At 41.7% G+C, this 15,830-nt stretch overlaps 1 long non-coding RNA gene across 1 annotated transcript in view; it reads left to right on the top strand.

Moving 5' to 3' along the window:
- The first annotated feature begins 9,251 nt into the window (after window positions 1–9,251).
- The window catches only part of LOC135228297 (uncharacterized), a 31,715-nt gene continuing 25,136 nt past the window's right edge, over window positions 9,252–15,830 (top strand). The window contains exon 1 of the long non-coding RNA XR_010318679.1: window positions 9,252–14,407. This is a non-coding gene — a long non-coding RNA (uncharacterized LOC135228297). The remainder of the gene's footprint in view (window positions 14,408–15,830) is intronic.

Here is a 15,830-nt window from a genome sequence, read left to right as displayed (position 1 = left end):
ATTAGTCTCTTTTCTTGTCACTCTATTACTATCTCCAGTGATCTATGTTTCCTCATATCTGAACCTATATGATCACTTCTGTTTCTGAACTTGCTCTTGATTACCCACTTTCATTTACTGTCTCGTGTAGATTATAGCTCACCAAATAGATTTTCAGCGCTTCCAGAGAAGGAATCATGTCATACTATGTTGATCCTTCCATCTGGAGTGTCTAACATGGTACTGCAGGGCTGACACACCTTCAATACGATTCTTATTCTTTCCAGAGTGAATAAACAAACAAATAAAAACAATGAAAAACCCAGTTATCACCAAGTTGATTCCCACTCATGGCCACCCCATGTCTGTCAGAGTAGAGCTGTGTTCCATAGGGTTTTCAGTGGCTGATTTTTAGAAAATACATTTAGGCCTTTCTTCTGGGATGCTTCTCAGTGGACTCAAACCTCCAACCTTCCAGTTAGCAGCCCAGCATGTTAACCTTTGTACCACAAATCTCTTAATTGCTTGTTTTTTAAAATATCAGAAAATAGGCACAGTTCTCTGGTTCAAGAATTTCTGGGCCCTCATTGACCATATAGTACCTTACTTAAAAAAGAACATTAGGGAATTTTTTGTTTAAATATGCTGTTAGCTTATCTTGACTTTCAAGAGGAATGATTTTTTCCCTTCCCTCTGCTGAAACATTTCTTTGATATTCATGATAAGATTTAGAGTGTACTCTGTGGTCTGAGTTCATTTGGTGGTTTTCTTATTTTTAACATTATTAGAATCTGTGGTATTTATCCTTAGAAGAGCAAATGATTGAAAAAAGAAATCCGTCATTTCCTTCTAGTCACTAGACAGTTTAATCTGAGCAGGAAAAAAAAAAAAAAAAAATCCACTATAAGCAGTACTGACACTTTATTCCAATTTCCTTCTAACACTACAGAACCTACATTTAAACCACTAGGGGGTGTTACATTCTTAAAAGATGGAGGAAAGAAAAGCTTAAAAAAAAACTAAGAGGAGTTAAAAACAATCCCTGCTAATCACATTTGCTTTTTCTGAAGAAACAAAAAACACTCCCTTAAAGCCAGCAAAACAAACTATGGACAAAGAATTTCCTATCTCGGGACTCTCATTTCCTGCCTAAATTATATTACAGAGCTTAGCACCCGATAAAATACCTGGAATTGATTTAGAGTGCTTCTTCAGCAGTCTTGATCATCAGTGTTAATTCCGGGATCTCTGCCACACGCTGGGCACTAGCAGATAAATAGCACCATTATTCTTCAGCCCTCATGCTCAGGTGTAAGTTTCACTCGAGAGGAGATTAGATTTATAGGTGATGTAATTTAGAATTCTGAGCCCATAAGTTAATGCTTCAGAAACGTCTTCTTCATCTTTTCCAGAGTGACAAATGGATAGATCCCCTGGCATGGCTCGCCCATCTCCTTGCTTGGTCTTTGTGCTGTTGGTGAAGGCCTTATTCTGCCAGGTTCACTACTGTTTGCAGTTGGAAAAGCATTGATTTGGTGTAGACAAGAAAGAGAACATTAATGTCAATGGGCGAGCAGAGCTATGTTTTTGAAATGGCACCTTTGGAAAGATAAATAACTCCATAGAACACCTACTATGTACCGTGCCCTGAATTGCTACTTTAGAAAATTATATTTAAAATAAAATACTTAAATATAAATACTTAAAACTAATATTTATATAATGTTTTAGATGTATTAATCCATTTAATTTCTTATAACTATCCCCATTTTACAGATTAGAAGACCGAGGCATATAGAGATCACGTATCACATTTTTATGCAAATAATGTGCGCCTTCTACATTTGTTTGCCAACCCTGCCCTCCTCCCCGCGAGGTATTTTCATAAGCAAGTGCCGCAATGCCAATTTTTTTTTTTTTTAACATGTTGCTTAAAAAAAAAATTAGAACAGCGTGCTTATGAAAATATCTTGCAGGGAAGCGCACAGCTGGCAAACAAACGTAGAAAAAGACATGGGTTTATTTGTGTAAAAATAGGTAAAGCAGATTCATTCAAGAAGTGGCACAAGCAGGATGGGAAGCCACCCCCCCACCCCCTCTCTGGGGGGTGTGCTTTTAACCACGTGTTTATAAAGGGGTGGATCAAGCTCTACACAGAGGTGAGATCTCACCTGATTGTGCCCCGAATCCAGTCCCCTTTCAGCATATTTTTCTATGCATTTACACATGTATGTATACAGAAATGTACATATTTTGCTTTGTCGTTTGTTTGTTGTTGGTGATTCTCTATGTAACTACTATCATATCATGCGCGCTGCTCTGTAATTTGCTACTTAGAGTGTCCTTGAGCGCTTTCCGGAACAGAGCACAACAATCGCCTGGGCCTTTCAAATTGCCGCGTTCTGTTCACTGCAGCACTATTCACAATTGTCAAAAAGTGGAAACAACCCCGGTGTCCACCCATAGGCGCGCGGGTAAACAAAATGTGGTATATACATGCTGGAATATTCTTCAGCCGGAAAAAGGAATGAAGCTTTGATGCATGCTACGACATAGATGGACCTTGAAAACTGTATGCGAGTGAAACAAACCAGACACAAAAGACCAAATATTGCATGATTTCACTTATACGAATTATCTAGAATTGGCAAATTTACAGAGACAAAAAGATTAGAGGTCACCCAGGGACTAGGGAAAGGGAAAAGGGACAGTTATGGCTTAGAGTACAGAGTTTCTGTTTGGAATCATGAAATTTTCTACAAATAGCAGTAATGGTTGTACTACATTGTGAATATAATTGTTGTTGTTAGGTGCTATCCAGTCAGTCCTGACTCTATATATAGTGACCCTAAGTACAACAGAACAAAACACTGCCTGGTCCTGAGCCATCCTCACAATCCTTGTTATGTTTGAGCCCATTGTTGCAGTCACTGTGTCAATCTGTCTCCTTGAGGGCCTTCCTCTTTTTCACTGACCCTCTACGTGAATATAATTAATGACACTGAATTGTTCACTTTAAAATGCTTAAAATGGTAAATTTCATGTTATATGTATGTGGGTGTGTGCACGTGTGTGTGTGTGTGTGTGTATATATATATATATACACAAACCAAACCCAGCCAAACACATTGCCATTGAGTCGATTCCGGCTCATAGTAACCCTATAGGACAGAGTAGAACTGCCCCACAGAGTTTCCAAGGAACACCTGGTGGGTTAAAATGTTGACCTTTTGGTTACAAGCCGTAGCACTTAACCACTACACCACCAGGGTTTCCATCATATATATATATATATGTATATATAAACCATAATAAAAAATAATTTAAACATATTGGTTGAATATCTCAAAAAAATCTGTTATATCAGTAAATACTTCTAATGGCCTCATTAATTTTTAGATGTGTGTGTGAATATGTGTGTGTTTTACACAATTCAGAGAGCTGTTATTTATGACTATTAGGATTGATGGACTCTATTCCCTTTTTTTTTTAATTTTTATTGTGCTTTAAGTGAAAGTTTACAAATCAAGTCAGTCTCTCACACAAAAACTTATATACACCTTGCTACATATTCCCAATTGCTCTCCCCCAATGAGACAGCCCGCTCTCTCCCTCCGCTCTCTCTTTTCATGTCCATTTTGCCAGCTTCTAACCCCCTCCGCCCTCTCATCTCCCCTCCAGGCAGGAGATGCCAACATAGTCTCAAGTGTCCACCTGATCCAAGAAGCTCACTCCTCACCAGCATCCCTCTCCAACCCATTGTCCAGCCCAATCCATGTCTGAAGAGTTGGCTTCGGGAATGGTTCCTGTCCTGGACCAACAGAAGGTCTGGGGGCCATGACCACTGGGGTCCTTCTAGTCTCAGTCAGACCATTAAGTCTGGTCTTATGAGAATTTGGGGTCTGCATCCCAGTGTTCTCCAGCTCCCTCAGGGGTTCTCTGTTGTGTTCCCTGTCAGGACAGTCATCGGTTGTAGCCGGCCACCATCTAGTTCTTCTGGTCTCAGGCTGATGTTGTCTCTGGTTCATGTGGCCCTTTCTGTCTCTTGGGCTCGTAGTCACCTTGTGTCCTTCATTCTCCTTTGATCCAGGTGGGTTGAGACCAATTGATGCATCTTAGATGGCCGCTTGCTAGCATTTAAGACCCCAGACGCCACTCTTCAAAGTGGGATGCAGAATATTTTCTTAATAGATTTTATTATGCCAATTGACTTAGATGTCCCCTGAAACCGTGGTCCCCAGACCCCTGGATGGACTCTATTCTTAAGGGTAACGATTCTATTTAGGGAAAATTATACCCAGTAAAAAATGTGTTGTACTCAATGTAATTTACCAATGTGTATTTTTCTCTGGGGGTGTGAAATTTTACACACCCCAGTGCCATCAAGTCGATTCCGACTCATAGCATTTTACATAGTCAATAACAACAAATTATTAGCTATTAGGAGCCCTGATGGCACAGTGGTTAAGAGCTTGGATGCCAACCAAAAAGTCGGCAGTTCAAATCTACCGGCTGCTCCTTGGAAACCCTATGCGGGCAGTTCTACTCTGTCCTGTATGGTTGATATGAGTCAGAATTGACTCTATGGCAGTCAGTTTTGTCTAATTCTGTAATTTTATTGTTAATCATCTGAATTTCCTATTACTGTCTGTCTATGGATTCTTGCAGCATATTAAATCTGTCATGATGTTCTTGAATAACCTTTTTAATTTCTTCAACTGCTTTTTCTGTGTGTTCCTTGGCTTGTTCTCTGTATTGCCTGATCTCCTTCCTGATCTCGTTCCTGATGTCTTGAAGAGTTCTGTGTATTAATCTTTTGTATTCTGCATCTGGTAATTCCGGGAAGACACCTTCATCCAGAAGATCCTTGGATTCTTTGTTTTGAGAGCTTGTTGAAGTGATCATGGTCTGCTTCTTTAGGTGATTTGATATTGACTGTTGTCTCTGAGACATCTATAAGTTATTGCATTAGTTTATGTTTGCTTACTGTATCCTAGCTTCTTGCTTTGTTTTGTTTTGATATGCCCAAATAGGCTGCTTGAGTGAGTTAGCTTGATTATTTTCACCTTTGAAGCTCTAACGTCCTGTCACCAGATGGCTAGAGCTGCTATCAGGTATATCAGCCTAGGAATACATTCATTTTTCTTGTATGGATTCAGCTCAGTGTCCAAGTAGTCATCAAGTGTGTGGTACAGGGTCTGTCCTACAGTCTTAGAGGGGTGGGGGGACCGGTGTAGGTACTGGTATCTGGTTGTAGCAGGGGGTCACATTCTGAACAAGGCAGAGGGATGACAACCATCCCACAAGTGTCTGTGAGGAAAGAGCGTCCCTGTTCCCTACAGCGTAGAGACGGGTGGGTTCTGCAGACAGACCATGGGCACTCAGTGCTTTTGGTTGTAAGGAGTGGGAGCTACCAGTTATCCTTGGACCCCTGTTGTGGGTGGCTGGGTGACCTGAGTGGAGCCACCAGTCCTCAGGCCCCTCATGTGAGTAGGTGAGGACCCTGTTTAAAAAGCAAAGCGGTGTCAAACATCAAACACCCACCTCTCTACCACACAGCTGAAACAGTTGTTGTCTGCCAGTAAGGGCCTATTCTTATGAAATAGGCCCACGCAGGTCCATGCAGGGGGAAAAGGTATTCAAAGTCCATGGACCGTTTATGCCTGGTCAAGAGCCGTTTCTGTCCTGAGCTCCCCAGGTTAGTAGAGCTGGCAGATTATCTTTTCCCCCAATTGTGAATTTGTTCCTTCTCCAGGGTCAGGAGAATGGCTCAGAATGCACAGCAGAACCTATCTCAGGCCCAGGGAAATCGATGGCTACTGAAGCTGGCTTGGGGGCTGGGAGCGTGGTAAATTATACACAGGTACTTAGCTTTTGCTGAGAGTGCCATTCTTCTCTGGTTCCGGAGGTGTGAGTAGGTTGTGTGGCTGGCCATTTCTCCCTGAGGAAACTGCATCTGAACGCTACCACCAGCCTGCCACAGCCACTCATGGAAATGGTGCCTGAGGGATCCTGGCAATTCAGGTCATGTAACTCCTCTCTGCTTCTGAACCGTCTCTCCCTTCCCTTTCCGCTCAGTCTGTTTTCTAACTTTGTCTTTGATGTTCAGGGCTCCTAGCTTGTCATAAATATAATTGTTTCAATTGTTTTTTCAGGTCTTTGTTGTAAGAGCATTCACCGGAAGTGTCTGACTACTCCACCGTCTTGGCCTCACCCATGGCAGCCAGTTTTATTAGCTATTAAAAACTAGATTCAAAGATAAGCTCACACCACTGGTGTGCCCTTATTTACCATAAACCTTTGGTATTTGTTGCTTACTTAAGATAAGCATACAATTAAATGTTTCATTGAGTCCCTCCCCCGTAAACCTTGCTACTTGTCTGTCCTAATCCTGCCAACCATATTCTAAGAAGGGCTTCCAAACTTCTTCTTTTGGGGTTTCTTATAATTAGTGAGGCCTTCCAGTTCAAATCCACCAGGCACTCCTTAAAAACTCTGTGAGGCAGTTCTACTCTAACCTATAGGGTCACTGTGAGTTGGAATTGACTCAATGGCAATGGATTGGTTTGGGTTTTTTAAGCCTCTCTCATAAAGACTTTTCTTGATGAAGACTGTCAGCCTGTAATGGTTAAGAGCTTGGCTGCTAACCAAAAGATTGGCAGTTCGAATCCACCATACTGTTTTTCCTCTAAGCACACCCATCTCAAGTGGCCTTCCGCCTTCTCATCCCTCCCTTAGTCAGCCCTTCCCTCCTGACACAGTCCCAGACACAATCCCACATTCCCACACTTTCTAGTACTTAATTCTCAGCTGTGATGCCCTCTCCCAAGAAGCTCTGGCTGCTGTAGAACAACTTGTTCTCTACTCCCTTCTTCTTTCCCTCTCTATGCCTGAGCTTAAGGGCAGACCCCAGGGGAAAGAGTAACTTAAGTAAACCTTGCCTTGGTAATTTTTCTACCTTTCTTTCCATTATTCCTCCCTTTACACAAACAACACTATTTGGTAAGGCTCAAAGTAGCACACTTCTTACAGATGTGTGAATTTAATTAGAAGGTTCAGAGGTTTCTAATCACCTTTACTCTCCAAATTAATCTAATGGTAGAATTTGGAGCAAGAAGGACAAGGACTTTTCAGGAAAGAGGCTTCCTTCCAAAAAACCCCATTGCTGTTGATTCGATTGTCACTCATAGCGACCCTATGGCAGAGTAGAACTGCCCTATAGCATTTCCAAGGAGTGATCGTTGGATTCAAACTGCCAACCTCTTGGTTAGCAGCCATAGCTTGTAACCACTGTGCCACCAGGGCTCCTTAGAATCCCTCGAATCATATTCTGCATTTCTCAGGCAACTGGTATTAGTATGAAGATGGAGAATTCTTTTCCTGTTTCCTTTTCAATCTGTTTAAAGCCTTACAAGTTTCTATTCATAATCGAGTACCTTGTTTTCTACCTCCAGTCTATCCTCTAAGGATCTCAGTGCTAACATATTCTTTCCCGTATATATCATGTAGTTTGACATTTCCTCTTGATGAGATTTGCCAAAAGGAAAAAAAAAAAGGCAACCTCTCTTGCTTATGTAAGAGGATATTTATTATTAAAATAACACAAATCTCAAAAACAACCATGTGACTGCTAAAGATAAGGGCCAACAATGACTTGGTAGATTTTCAATGTCTTCCTAAATGGTACTCATCACATCTCTGCTGCAGAAACATATAGAAGCTCCAGCTTTTGGCATTCAGACAGAAGACAAGTAAGTGAATGCAGTTGGCATTATAGGTCTATAAAATATAACATACTGGCGGCGAATATTTTCTTAGGGTCAGCTTTATGGTTTTTGGAAAACTGGAATTCTGCCACTCAAGATATATTCTGGATACTTATTTATTGGTTGGTTTGAGCATGTGTAAAAATTGTGCTTCCAATTGCTAGTGCATGAGGAAAACGTATTAACATCAACTATTGGCAAAGCTTGGGATTCTCTCTTACCACTGTGGTTCAGTTTAGGTTAAAAGCCACCCTGATAAGAATTAGAGACTGGAGATATATATATGTTAGCCTAAGAAGAGAGGTATCTAGAAGAACAGCGTTTTTTTCCTCTGCTAAGATATCTCACCAGTGTGCCTTTGGAGTGAGAAATAGAGCCATACATCTAATGCATTCTACCACAGGCTATCTTAACCTCAGCAATATTGACATTTGGGGCAGGATTGCTCTTTGCGGGGGAGAGAGGGTGGAAGTCTCCTGCACATTGTAGAACGTTTCCAGCATCCCTGGACTATACTCATTAGATGCCAATATCACACTCTCTTTGTCAGCTGTGACAACTAAAAATGGCTTCAGACTTTTCCAAATATGCTGGTTGAGAACTACTCTTCCAGTGCAGAAAGGGTAGACTAGTATTCTAGGCATCCAAAGGAAACATATGAAACTTACGTGGGGTGCTTTCAACATTCAGAATAAGAATTGTAGACAGCTAACTAAATACACACACACACACACACACACACTTTCTTTCTCTCTTTCCTTTCTTGCATGCTCCACCTCCCAGCCTCCTTATCTCATGAATAATAAATTACCAATATCACTGAATAACGGATGGGTTTCTGAAAATTTTCCTTGGTTCTCTTTGTTACTGATGTATTTTAGGGATTTGGGTGGTAAAAATGAAGCACTTGTCACCCTGTGTTTGGGGAATTTTTCACCCATAGAATATGCTGCCGTGTGTCTCTTCCAGAGGCAAAAGTTCAGAGTTGTGACAGTGAATATGTTTTGGCTCAAACAATGTCATGAATAAAAGATGACTTTGTGTTGGGTTACATGATATGGACAATAGTATAGAACACTTGAGCTATTTGTCCTTGGACATATATTTTTTTGCTTGAGTTTTAGAAAGAAAGAAACCACCTCCTATGTTAAGAAGTAATGACCTTCGAAAAAGAGAAGTAATGAGCATTAAAAGCTTTGCTGTTATGGTCACCGTGGAGTGAGGACAGGAGGCAGCAGCACTCTAAAATCCAAAACACACCACATCAGAGCTGCTGTGTTGGTGTCACCACCCTTTCAATAGGATGATGACCTGAAAGCCAATCATACTTCTCTGGTCCTTCCAAGGACAGATATGATCACTGGAGTCATAATCTAAGCCATTAAACAAATAACATAAATTACTTACAGGGAAAATATAAACAGATTTGAAAGAGTATTCTATACTGAATCCATATGGAAGTGAATAGGCACGTGGTATATTGGCACCATTGTTATCTTCCTCTTTTTGACCACACATCATTTGATGCAATGGTTAGCGTTTGGCTGCTAACCAAAGGTCGGCAGTTCAAATCTACCAGCCCGTCCTTGGAAACCCTATGGGGTGGTTCTACTCTGTCCTATAGGTTTGCTATGGGTATAGGCTCACTATGAATCAGAATCGACTCAATGGCAATGAGTTCGGTTTTGGTATAGAATTGAGGGCAGTGGTGAGTCAATGGTAGATTTCTCATCTTCCATCTAGGAGTTCCAGGTTCTATTCCTGAACAATGTACCTTATGTGCAGCCACCACCCATCTGTCAATGGAGGCACTCATGCTGTTATGATGCTGAGCATGACTTAGCGGAGTTTACAGACTTAGAGGGGCTTGGAAGAAAGGCCTGACAATCTACTTCCAAAAATCAGTCAATGAAAACCTTATGGATTACAATAGTCTGATTCACAACCCATCACAGGAATAGCACAGGACCTTGCAGTATTTTGTTCTATTGTGCATGGGGTCACCACAATTCAGCTGCTGGTTCATTTGCAACCAAGAACAACATCATAGAATGGAAGTGGACTATCTATAAATCATGGGTGTTATGCTATATGATTCCGTAATAGTGAGAAATTTATCTTCCTTATCAGAGGCACTGGAAACCAGTCAGTGTGGAGACAAAATGATTGTAGATTGCAAGGGGTTGGGGCCTGAGTGGTCATTGTATGTTCCCAAGTCAGAAGCAGTGACGGCTCATTGTGCTGGATCCTAGAGGAAACAGGGTAAAGATTTCTCCCAGTGGTTTGGGGAAGCTGTAAACTTTGTCAGGTGATGTCCTTCTCCTGGGTCATGATTCCCTAGAAAAGCCCTGTACAGAGGGATTGGCCCTTGAGACACCAGAAAGCTACAGGAAGAGTCACCAATGACCCTTAAGCACCTGCCACTTTCTCTTAAATTTGCTTTCTCCAAAGGAAAAAACCTCTCCTGTTCTTCCCTGGGTGTTCACAGCACTGATGCACAGGTTAATAAATCTCAGAGGACTCTCTTTCGGTATCAGCAGAGGGTCCAGTTCCAGGTTCATAACTAACTCTTGGGTAAATCTCTCAAATCACATGGAAGAAGAATTGCACAGATGCCTAAGAGTAAGTCAGGCTCGAGCACTAAGCTCTGCTGCAAAGGATCTGTGATTCAGATGGTCCCTACATTTTGTCCAGCGGCTTGTTATTTGTACCTCAAACATTCCTTATATTATGACAAATTTCTACCTGAGCTTGTGACATAGAGATTTTAGAACACAAGAAAGGATCTGAAGCAAAATATAGGCATTCTCAGGCTGGCACGTGATTCATATTGTAGTCTGAAGAAGAATTACATGCCAGGCTCTTTTAGCGGAGGAAGCGGCAGGAAAACTGACTACCTGTAAAGAGCTTGTAACGTTCAGGGGAGCGATGGCTAGATCTTTTGGGTTGCTCTCAAAGAGAGGCAAGGCATGTGTACCTTGATGTCTAGAAAATGTTCTAGATGGTGAACACTCTTATAGCATGTGCATGCTTTTAATCCTCGGGATCTCCAGTGCCAAGCTCAGAGCCTGCAACAGTGAGGCTCAATGTTTGCTGAAGAATGACATGATGGTGGTAAGGGTGGGATATTGATTTCATTTTTCTAGTCCTGTTTATACCTACCCACATCCCATCAGGAGCTGAAGCACTTGGGGTAGGGAAGAAGCCTAAACATAGAGAAGACCTGGATCAGGGGCTAGTAACACCAAGACACAAGCACAGGGAAGAAGGGATGTTACAGGCAAAGGGGCCTGAATTGAAAAGTCATAGTTTGGGTGTGCAATGGTTGAGGTTTCCTGGTTGGGGTCATAGTTTTCTTGCCTTCATGGTCACCAGACTGAAATCCCAATCTCCTTTATTCAAGTGAGACAGTAGCAGTGGGCAGTGGTCCATTCACAGGATTACAGTGACAGTGACAGTTGGTTTCCCCCTGGACATACCAGGAATCACAGGCATAGCCACAGGAGCACCTGGTGACAATGCACCCTGCATGACATGGGAAGTGAGGGAGGAAGAGAAAAACAACAGAGTCCTTAGGATTTGAGAGAAGCCCTTTGCCAATTAATCTTTTCCCTGTGCTGTACCCTACCTTCTGATAGGGGAGAAGCAGTGTAGGATTAGATTGGAAAAGGGAGATGGACGACAAGGAGGAGGAGGAAGGTTGACATAGTAGGGCACGGGAGAAGAGCAAAGATTGGGGTAGGGGAAATTAAGGAAGAGGACAGGGAGTGGAAATAATCTCAGATCCCTAAACAGGCCCTTCGGAGTAGAGCATGGAAAGGGGAATTATGGATATTAAGGTTATGATTCGACCCAAAGGCATCACAACCCCAAGTTTTGGGGTCAGTCTGCTGGTATGATGTTGGTTTGGCAGCCCAAGTTCAAGCATATAGGAATGGGCACGGGGTGAGCAAGACTGTCCTTGTTTAATTACTTATCTGTGGACAGGAGGACAGATTACTTTCATTAGTAATGCTGGTACAGGAAAGCTGTTTTATACAACCTGAGGGCTTACACTCTGTGTTGTTATTGTTGTTAGGTGCCGTCTTGTCAGTTCTGACTCATAGTGACCCTATGTACAACAGAATGAAACACTGCCAAGTCCTTTGCCATACTCACAATTGTTGTTATGCTTGTGCCCATTGTTACACCCACTGTGTCAATCCATCTGGTTGACGGTCTTTCTCTTTTTTGCTGACCCTGTACTCTACCAAGCATGATATCCTTCTCCAGGGACTGATCCCTCCTGATAACATGTCCAAAGTATGTGAGACATAGTCTTGTCATCTTTGCTTCTAAGGAAAATTCTGGTTGTACTTCTTCTAAGACAGATTTATTTGTTCTCTTGGCAGTGTATGGTATATTCAATATTCTTCATCAACACCACAATTCAAAGGCATCAGTTCTTCTTAGGTCTCCCTTATTCATTGTCCAGCTTTCACATGCATATGAGGCAATTGAAGACACCATGGCTTGGGTCAGGCGCACCTTAGTCTTCAAGGTGACATCTTTGCTTTTAAACACTTTAAAGAGGTCTTTTGCAGCAGATTTGCCCAATGCAATGCATCCTTTGATTTCTTGACTGGTGCTTCCATGGGTGTTGATTGTGGATCCAAGTAAAATGAAATCCTTAACAACTTCAGTTTTTTCTCTGTTGATCATGATGTTGCTTATTGGTCCAGTTGTGAAGATTTTTGTTTCCTTTATGTTGAGGCGTAATCCATATACGGAAGGTTGTGGTGTTTGATCTTCATCAGTAAATGCTTCAAGTCCTTTTCACTTTCAGCAAGCAAGGTTGTGCCATCTGTATAACGCAGGTTGTTAATGAGTCTTCCTTCAGTCCTAATGCCTTGTTCTTCTTCATATAGTTCAGCTTCTCAGATTATTTGATCAGCATACAGTCTGAATAGGTATGGTGAAAGGAAACAACCCTGATGCACACCTTGTACTGTTCGAATGACTGCCCCTTGGTCTATGTACAGGTTCCTCATGAGCATAGTTAAGTGTTCTGGAATTCCCATTCTTTGCAATGTTATCCATAATTTGTTATAATCCACACAGTCGAATGCCTTTGCATAGTCAATAAAACACACATAAACATCTTTCTGTTAGTCTCTACTTTCAGCCAGGATCCATCTGACATCAGCAATGATATCCCTAGTTCCCCATCCTCTTCTGACTCCAACTTGAATCTCTGGCGGTTCCCTGTCGATATACTGCTGCAGCCGCTTTTGGATGATCTTCGGCAAAATTTTACTTGTGTAGGATATTTATGATATTGTTCAATAATTTCTGCATTCAGTTGGAACACCTTATCTCTTCCAGTTGGTTGTCCTCCAAATTTCTTGACATAGATGAGTGCTGCATAAGTTTGTTGAAGTATCTAAATTGGTATTCCGTCAATTCCTGGAGCCTTTTTCTCCCCCAATACTTCCAATGCAGCTTAGGCTTCTTCCTTCAGTACCACGGGTTCTGTGCTACCTCCTGAAATGGTTGAACATTGACCAATTTTTTTTGGTATAGTGACTCAGTATATTCCTTCTGTCTTCTTTCGATGCTTCCTGTGTCATTTAATATTTTCTCTGTAGAATTCTTCAATATTGAAACTCAAGGCTTGAATTTTTCTTCAGTTCTTTCAGCTTGAGAAATGGTGAGTGTGTTCTTCCCTTTTGGTTTTCTATCTCCAAGCCCTTGCACATGTCATTATAATACTTTACTTTCTCTTCTTCAGCTGCCCTTTGAAATCTGTTTAGTTCTTTTACTTCATTATTTCGTCCTTTTCCTTTAGCTGCTCTAGGTTCAAGAGCAAGTTTCAGAGTCTCTTCTGACATCCATTTTGGTGTTTTCTTTCTTTCCTGTCTTTTTAATGACATCTTCCTTTCTTCATGTATAATGTCCCTGATGTCATAAAACAACTTGTCTACTCTTCTGTCATTAGTGTTCAATGCATCATATCTATTCTTGAGATGGTCTCTAAATTCAGGTGGGATATACTCAAGTTCATACTTTGGCTCTTATGGACTTTTTCTAATTTTCTTTGGTTTCAACTTGAGGTAGAAAGGAAGTACTAAAACAGGGGCCCTCCCAGGCCAGCACTCTCCCCTAGTCCCATATTACCCTTCTGCTTATACAAAGGAGTCACTGTGTTCAGGCTCAGTCCATTTAAGAACAGTGTGATATTGGGAAAATCATTTAACTTCTCTAAGCCTCAGTTTTCTCTTCTGTAAAATGGAAATAATAATATTATTTACCTCATGGGGTTGTTGTGAGGATTTAATAAACTAGTAATAAAACACCTAGCAGTGCCTAGCACAGAGTAAGTGCTCAAAAATCATAGGTATAGCCTTCATCGTCACCATCACCATCAGCTCAAAGAGCCCCAAAAGAGAGAATAGGGAGTTTGGTGATGAATCTCCCAGTTAAAGATGGGACCTGGAGATAGGTTAGCAAACGGATTGGGGTTTAGTAACAGGGTTGAGAATCAGGGGTATTAACCTCTCTCCTCGAATATTACTTACCCAGTTTGCTGACAGCTGCCTTTACCTTTTCGTCCACACTGAATCTAAGGAACACTGAGCATCCCCTGAAGTCATCAGTTGGAGAAAGAGGATGAGGAGAAGAAGGTGAGAAAAGGGCTTCATCCTTTAGGAAGTCAATTTGCTGGGCTGAAGGTAAAAATGGAGAGAAGAAGACAAAAACAAACAAAGAAGCAATGGTAACAACAAAATATCTATAGGTCCAGAGTGATGAGAAAGAAGAAGGGAAAGTAGGAATAGGCACCCTTGGGAGAAGGGAAGGGGAGCAGCTGTGCTGGATTGGCCTGGGTTCCTCTGCAGCAACCAGGAGAGGCAGAGGTATCAGAGGAAAGCCATGCATCACTTGCCCAGTCAGGCTTAGGAAAGGGCTGCAGAGGTTGGGACGGCAGGGACTTTCTATACCATGGGACATGTCCTGAAGGCCTTCCCTTCCCTCCCAGCAAACACCCTGGCAGTACCTGGAGGATACTGGGGAGGGTCAAGCCTTTGAGACAATTTCCAATGTGTGTCCTCAGAGGTATCATCTGCCTTTGCTCTGGTTCTCTGCCCAAGGAAATCTTTCTACCTTTCTTTTTTCTCCTCTTTCCTTTGTTCTTGGCAGCCTGACAAGCCTGGTACCTGCTTTGTCAGGAATTGTCAAGTTTCAAGACATCTGTTGTCATAGTCCTTTTTGTTCATTTCTTCAACAGGGACAGGTGGAAAATGTGTGCCCAGTTAAGGGCCCTTGTTAGCATCTGCCTACATACCATTATATTGTCATTGTCTAAATGTTATGGATTGAATTATGTCCCTCCAAAATATGCATTGTAAATCTTAATCTCTATGCCTCTGGTTAGAATCTCATTTGGGAATGGGTGTGTCTTAAATCAATCTCTTTTGAGATATAAAAGAGATTAAACAAGTCAACAAGAGAAGCAGAGATGGGGAAAGAGAGATGCCAAGCCACATGACGATCACCCAGGTGTAGAAGCTCAAAAGATACAAGAACCTTCCTTTAGAGCCAACAGAGAGAGAAAGGTTTTCTCTAGAGAAGGCACCCCGACTTCTAGCCTTGTAAACTGTGAGAAAATAACTCTTAGTTTGTTAAAGCCTCCCACTTGTGCTATTTCTGCTCAAGTAGCACTAGGTAACTAAGACAAAAAGTAACAAAAATCCCAGCTGTCAGAGGCTTAAATTTAGAATGGAGGCTCTAGGAAGGTGGTAATATTTGTTTTTTTTTTGTCACCACTGTATCCCAGTGACTGCCACATTGCAGCAGTCAATGAATGTTTGTTAAAGAAAGGTATAAGAACATTTACTATTTACTTAAGAAGAAGTGTAGGTTAGATTGTCCCAGCATTTGTCCAGTGGCTCAATAATGTCATTACAGGCCAGGTTCTTTCCTTCTGATTCATCACCCTTATGGTTTGGTTCCAAGGTCATAAGATGGTTGACCTACCTCCATGGTCACAAGATTGCTGCCACAGCTCCAGACATCTTATCCTCACACGAACATCCCAAGCAAGAAGGG

The sequence above is a fragment of the Loxodonta africana genome, chromosome 20, assembly GCF_030014295.1.
Source record: "Loxodonta africana isolate mLoxAfr1 chromosome 20, mLoxAfr1.hap2, whole genome shotgun sequence".
Taxonomy (NCBI): Eukaryota; Metazoa; Chordata; class Mammalia; order Proboscidea; family Elephantidae; genus Loxodonta; species Loxodonta africana.
Note: the sequence above shows the minus strand (reverse complement) of the source record. Positions and strands in the feature narration are given on the sequence as shown.